General features: G+C 38.6%; 1 non-coding gene across 1 annotated transcript; it reads right to left on the reverse strand.

Annotated features, from left to right (window-relative positions):
• Nucleotides 1–6,846: 6,846 nt before the first annotated feature.
• Trnaa-agc (transfer RNA alanine (anticodon AGC)) lies at nucleotides 6,847–6,918 on the reverse strand. Its single transcript has one exon. It is a non-coding gene; the product is annotated as a tRNA-Ala (tRNA).
• Nucleotides 6,919–7,802: the final 884 nt, after the last annotated feature.

The following is a 7,802-nucleotide window of genomic DNA, read 5'->3' on the forward strand; positions in this document are numbered from 1 at the left end:
GAAGAGTATTTGCTTTTATCGGGTTGAATACCCTGTTCGGATATGTGATGTCCTAAATAGGTAACATCCGCACAGAAAAAATTGCATTTTGAAGGGTTCAATTTCAGGTTGAATTTTCGTAATTTATCAAAAACTTTTTCGAGGTTAGCCAAATGATGATCAACTGAGCATCCGACTACGATTATGTCGAATGCACTCTCTGGAGGCAATCCACTCAGAGCAATAGTCATCATTCTCTGAAAACTATTTGGTGAAATATTCAGACCGAACGGAAGTCGGTTGAACTCAAAATGACCAGAAGACGTGGAGAAGGCTGTGAATTGCTTAGAACTTTCATCGAGTTCAACTTGATGGAAGCCGGACATCAGGTCTAATGTGCTGAAATATTTCGCTCGACCGAGTTGATCGAGGATGTCATCTATTCTGGGTAAAGGGAATTTATCGGCAACTATTTTCTTATTTAGTTGCCTAAAATCTACTACCAAACGCCATTTTTTAGTGTCTGTTGTGGACTTCTTTGGTACAAGAAGTATGGGAGAATTATAGGGCGATACAGAAGGTTGTATTATATTATCATTTAAAAGTTTATCGACTTGTGTATTAATTTCTTGTCGATGAATTTCCGGTGACCGATAGTTTTTAATGTATACCGGTACGTTGTCAGACATATTAATATTCTGCTTGTAGAAATTATTGCTTGAGAGTGTATCTCCTTCTAAAACAAAGATGTCGTTAAATTTCCCACAAAGATTCGACAGCTTTTGTTTATACATTTCAGGTGTATTTTTCAATTTTAACTCCTCAAAGAGTTTTTGTTCTCGTTCTTTTATGTTAGATTTGTCGTAATTAAGAATATTATAATTTTTAAGTGGTACGTAAGTCCTTTCAAAATTTTTGTCAATCCGTATGGTATCATCATTCGTGTTGATTAATTTCACGACGTGATTTTTAGAGTTTACTATTGCGTTAGCACAATGAACTCCAGGTTTAATTTCATTAGCTAGTAAAACATAATTGTCGTTAATTTTTTCGAAATAAACGTGTTTAAAAATTTCACATCTTGGTGGTAAAACCAAATCTCCGTTCAAATTGTCCTCAATTGGAATTTCTAGTATTTCTCCGTTGCTAATGACTGTTAGAACCCAAGTATCGTAATTAATGGAGCAATGATATTTGGTAAAGAAATCTCGACCGAGAATTCCGTCTGTCGGTATTGGGAAGTTTTGATCGACTAATTGAAATTTATGTTGCACTGAAATACCATTGGAAAACGTGATATCTGTTGAAGCAGTTCCGATAGTCTCTGTAGATAGGTTATTTATGCCGGTTATCTGACATTTTTCTGAGGAATTAATCGAATGGGATTGTTTTAGCGAATTGATTTTAAAAATTGAAACTTCGGCACCAGAATCAACTAGCAAGGTCGATTCTGTTGTTGAAAATTTTAATTTTAGGTATACAAAATTGCTGCAGGATGTATTAATTTGGAAGCATTGTCCATTATTTAGTTTCGAGTTACATGATGTATAACCTGCCCCTGCGGTTGAGTCGGCTGTTGCTGCTGATGTATGATGTTTTGGGGTTGGCCTTGATATGCTCTTTGGCTCCCAACCTGGCCCAGTTGAGGAGCTAGTTGGTTTTCCGATTGTGCAAAGAAAACGCGTGGAGCTTGAGAGCGAAATCTGCCACGTTCATTGCGATTAAAATTTTGGTGATTTTGCCTCTGATAACCATTGAAGTGGATTTCAGGGCGATGGTTCGATGAGCCGCGTGATTGGTATCTTCCATTTCGACCACGATTTCCGTTACCACGGCTCCTATGATAGCTGTTCGTGGAACGGCTATCACTGTATGTATTAAACCTAATATTTTGAGAGCGATAATGTAGAACGCTATTCGTATTATTTCCCGCTGAATCGTTTTCGGTAACCTTTTCAACCGCTGATGTGAGGGTGGTGAACTGTCCAGCCTTCAGGAGAAGTCTGGTTTCAGAATTTTTTACTCCTGCTGCAAGAGCTTTAACTCCTGCTTTTACAACCATTTTTGTAGCTGTATCAACTGGAACGTCTTCGCTTATATAGGCGCGTTCCAAATCTAAAGTGAGCTTCTCAATTTGCTCCGTAAATTTTCCAACATCGCCGTTCTGCTTTGTAGCGTTTAATTTTGCAACCACTGTTTCGGGTGCAGTTCGAATTTTACATTTATCCTCCAGTTTTTGTATTATAACATCAACATCTTCTGGGTTATCCCCAACTGCTGCTCGCGCTTTGCCTTCCAGGCGGGAAAGTATTACCTGGAGGGCAATCGCACGATTATCAACGGTCAGCAGCGACTTGCACGCTTTAAGAGCGGCTATCGTGCTGTTCAATTTCTCTCCATCACCATTGTACAAGGGAACTAGTATTGGAATTGTTCTAATAACTTCCATCAATTGTGCCATTCTTAAGGATTTATTTATTTTACTAGTGAAAATAATAGCTGTTACCGTTGCTTTGAATGAAATAACCTCAGTTTTACTTTTTAGCTCAACTAAAGACACTATAGCTTGATGGACTTGTTTTGCTTTTTCTAAGATAAAGTTATTTTCCACTGAATTTTCTACTTTTGTGAGGTTTGTTAATTGAGCAAGTAGAATATTTGCCAAATCTTTCTGTTTAAACAAAATCCTTTTAGAAGAGCGTACGTCAATCTTTTGTTTTAGTTCGTTATAAATTGCTTTTAATTTTTCGTATTTATCCTTCATTGAGTCCTATGAAGTAATGAACCATTGGCTAATACAAAATTTGCTGGTGTTTGCTACTCACTCATTTACTCATACTGGACTCCCAGTTCTGCTATAGGTTGGCCTCGCCAAGCGGTGTGCTTCGGGCATTTGTGATTTTTAAAATTGAAGAATCTGGATCAATGAGAGTATAATGGAGGTGTGGAAGAGATGCTTTGTGTGCGTGAGATCCGTGTTTGGTGCAAAACATGTCACTACTACAAGCAAAGCGTGCTCCCATAAGAACGCGTGTCAAATAGTGACGTCACTATTTGTGTTTACATTTTTCTTTGCTTACTAATACATAGCCATCTCTTCTTCTTCCTCACCTGTAATATACTCTCATTGAATCTGGATCATCTGCTATACCATGTTCAGCGCCGCAATTGATTTCGCCGCTTTGAGCGCAATCCTCTGCTCACGCTTTTTATACAAACCATATAGCACTATGGCTAAAAGGATGGCGACCACGATGAGTATTAACCACAGTAATAATGTTTGCAGCTCGTGGTGCTCGTCGTGCGTTTGCTGGTTCTGTACGACTGTGGTGAGATGTAAATCACCGTTTTCGTTATGTTGTTTACTTTGGTGTTTACCCATAATCACTTTAACTCCACTTGGATTAATTAATTTCCTTTTCTAAGTTTCTCTCAGACTTAGAACCTGCACGGTTCGCCATGTGAATAAGTCGGAGGTTCGTTGTAGAATCAATCTTTATTCTCTTCGATCTTACTTGCTAGGTTACATCGATTGATTGGTTAATGGTAGAGATAGACAATGTACAAGTGAGACGGATAGAGTTGCGCTGTGCCAGAGTGTAATGGGAACCAGATGTAGGTCAGTTAGGTGCAATGCTTTGCAATGCACATCGATGCGTTGCAATGCATTGCTGAGTGTTGAATTTCAGGTTGTTTACTTTATGCTTTCGGGTTAGCTTCTCACGCCACATGTTGGCTGGGAAGTGTCATTTGATTTGGGTGCAAAAAAGAGGTTTGTCTACTCAAGTGGTTTTCGAATAGACTGTGGGATACAAGGATGGTTCTTCGCGGTAGGCAATAATGATAAATTATATGTGCAGGCACAGCACACTGTGGCGGTGGAAATGAGGGACATCACTGCGCATCAAGTCCGTCATCGCTGCTGCTGAAGCGATCGTCGAAGTCTTCGTCGTCGTCGTCGTCGTCATCCTTGTCCAGTCGTCCGTCGTAGTTAATAATCATTGGAAAGTGGCTGACGAGTGGCAGAGAAACTGCGCAAAGACCCAATCAGCATCCGAGCCGACCAATCGGAGCCGGTGTTGTTCAACCCGGCGGAGCGGAGCGGAGGCCTAATGGCTGCGCTTTTATGGGGTCCGGTTTGTTGGATGCATTTAAGTGCAATTACCTACTATCTCGCTGCCGCTGCGCTGTTGTCGTGGATCGCAGAGTGGTGGTGGTGGCGGATGATTATGAGAGTGGCGACAAGGGACCGTCGCCATTGGGCTCGAGAGTGATGAGCTTCCGTTGTCCGTTTGTCCGCGTTTTGTGCCCATTTTCTACTTGATGAAGTCCGAGAAGTCGAAGTCAGTCAGTGACGACGCGTCGGACGGACGGACGGTTGATGATGATGTTGATCGGCTCAAATGGAATCAATTAAGAACATGATGTCCTACGGCGCTATTGGAGCGGGAAATGGAGTTCGCGAAACGATCTGTACCTACTTATTGTCGGCTGTCGTTGCCGTCAACGAGATGTATAACATTCCGGTGAACATAGCATTTCTTGCACAATTAGTTGCGATTGGATGATTTGCGGTGAAATAGGAAATAGAAAATGGTTGAGTAGATTGCAAAAATATGAACATGTCATTTTATATGCTCAGCCAGATGCACTACGCACAACAGACAAAATTATTTGTCGATATTATACCAGGATGATTTTATGAAATTCATATAACTAGTCGATAGTATAACATAAAACCCGATTTAATCCACCTATGGTGAACAGAACCCTTCTTACACTTATTAAAACTATTGTTGTATTATTTGTATTTAACATATTTATTTTGTGTGATGGACCAAAAGTTCTACAAAATATTGTGGATTTGGTATCTAGTGGATTGGTTTCCAAAATAGCATCATGGACCATGGACTAAACTACCAGAAATGCCAGACACCTTCTAGAATCTTGTGTGAAATTTAAAAAAAAAATAGCTTACATATTCTGGAATATTGTATCTTTTGTTAACTGCCAAAAGATCTTGAATCGATTAACAAATGGATAAGAAAATCAGCGAGATACACTTTGTCTAATATCTCTTAAACAGTTGAATAAATTAGCTCCGAAGTACTGGGTATTCATGGTTATGGTGTCAAAAGGACAAAAATAATATATCTACTATGCTAATCAGTTTTGGAATTAGCTAATTGTTGTGAACCCCATTAAGTATCACTGCAGAATCCATCTGATTGTATGATAGTAGTTGTTTTGTAGTTGTACACATACACAGCAACTAATGCCCTGGACAACTTTCACCACACACTCTCCCTCACACAATTATTGTATTGTCACACAATGCCTTTTGTTATGTCTGCTATAAAAGACCATGCGTCCCCTTTGGTCGGTCTTTTTTGCCGATCGACCACGCTGTAAGTAAGTAGTGAACCAAGTGTTAATAAATAGTTAAAGAATAGAAGAAGTTCGTTGTTATTCTTTCCGCGCGACATTACACTAATTATTTTGGCTGTCCAGTTCTTGCATTTTTCCCACAATACATAAATTTAAACCTTTCATTTAACATATTGAAAATAATAATTATATTGAAAACAATAACCTGCTAGTTTACACTTTATATGAGGTCAGCATTATTGATTGAACAATAATTTCCCATAGACTGGTCAAAAGCTCATGCAAGATAACAAACGAATATAATAATAAAAACCCCAGATTAATCCACCTAGTGGTGATAGTGCCTTTCTCGTCGAATATGTTCTTAACATTTTTTCCGACCATAAGCCGAAGTGTTCCTGAATCCTGAGAATACTCTTGAACGGAATAAATCTCATTTTCTTCTTTTGTCACAGTGCTCGTTGACTCGTCAATGGGGGTGGAGTTTATAAATAATAAATGTATGTGATGAAAAAATTCTCAAAAAATTAAGCAAAACCGCTTAACTCATCGGTTTTGATCAAAACATTTCTGGAAGACTCTAATTTCACTTTAAAATAGAAAAAAATGGTTTATTTATGTGTGCCCTTCTTCAAAATGTTGAATTCTGACCAAAATTTCCAAGAGGGACCCCTCTGGACTTAAGAGAAAATCGAAATTTGTGTCAGCTTTACTCAGAAAAGCAAGAATTTTATCAAAGCCATAATTGAATTTGGAAACTTATTGATGGCTCATATTCCAACGCTATGTTAAACTTAGGCCGAGCCGAAAAATATCAAACCTCTCAGTTGACTGCTCAACCACCTTCACTAGCACTGGATGCCGATCATTATCAAGACATTTCGGCAATTTTTTTTTCTGCGCACTTAAGCGTATATTTTATTATCATTAGTTATAAGATTCATGTAAAATTTGACGAAAAAAGTGCAAGCAAATGAAATTTCCCATATTATAAAGCCCATTCAAGTTTCAACCGTGTTACAGAGCGCGAGAGCTCAACCAGTTTCATCAAAATTGTTCGCAGTAATTTTAGACGCAAAAGAGGATTGGTGCTATAAAATTTAAATTTTTCCATACAAAGTTGATCCATCCTACTGCATAATGACGCCTCAGGAATCTAAAATGATGTAATTTGACAAGATCGCTTATATATTTATAAAGACTTTGTTCTTTTACACATATTAATCGCATGCATCGATTTTGTTCACCTGCGTAATTTCAGCAATCGATCCAATCCTGATTCTACAACACTGCCGGTAATCTTAAGTGTGGTCAGAGAATATTTTCTTGATGCCCGTTTATAACGAACATTTTTGATGACTCATTTCAAAGTGCAAATTTTCGGTAATACCAATCCGTGTGGTCAATTATTAATTTCAAATAACTCAACGTACATATGTGCAGATAGGTAAATTATTGGCTAAATTTGGAAAAAATTCACAGCTCAGGTGAGATTTGAACTCACGACCCTTATTCGCTAGACAAGTGCTTTACCAACTAAGCTACCGAGCCAATTAATAACCCTGCAACTTAGTTGTCATAAGGTTCAATTCTAATCTCATCGATCTATCTCATCTTCCCCTAAACCGCAAATATAACCATCTTTATTGTACATATGCACGAAGAGCGAAAGCAATTTGTTTATTGTTTGAAATCGCTTTCGCTCTTCGTATATATGTACTACAGAGATGGTTATATTTGCGGTTTAGGGGAAGATGAGATAGATCGATGAGATTAGAATTGAACCTTATGACAACTAAGTTGCCGGGTCATTAATTGGCTCGGTAGTTTAGTTGGTAAAGCACTTGTCTAGCGAATAAGAGTCGTGAGTTCAAATCTCACCTGAGCTGTGGAATTTTTCCCAATTTAGCCAATAATTTACCCATTTGTACATATGTTCGTTGAGTTATTTGAAATTAATTTTCGATAATTTGATGTTTCGCATGCATGGGTTTGGTTTAGTTTTTTTAATTGGTCACTTCCGACGGGACACCTGGAACCGGTTCCGGAACACAACCGGTTTAGATACGGTATGAAACTATTTTCCTGCTAACCGTTCATCTAGATATCGAAAAAGACGCTCTTCACATGCCTGGGTTTGGTTCACCTTTTTAATTGCGGCCACTTCCGACAGGACATCCGGAACCGGTTCCGGAATACAATTAGTTCAGATATGGACTGAAACTATTTTCTTGCTTACCGTTCATCAGGTTATCGAAAAAGCCGCTCTTTGATGTGTCGCATGCATGGGTTTGGTTCACTTTTTTAATTGACCACTTCCAGTGGGACAGCTGAAACCGGTTCCGGAACACAACCGGTTCCGATATAGTCTGAAACTATTTTCCTGCTAACCGTTCATCTGATTATCGAAAAAGCCTCTCTTTGATGTGTGGCAT

This window comes from Aedes albopictus, chromosome 1, assembly GCF_035046485.1.
Source record: "Aedes albopictus strain Foshan chromosome 1, AalbF5, whole genome shotgun sequence".
In the NCBI taxonomy this organism is placed as follows: Eukaryota; Metazoa; Arthropoda; class Insecta; order Diptera; family Culicidae; genus Aedes; species Aedes albopictus.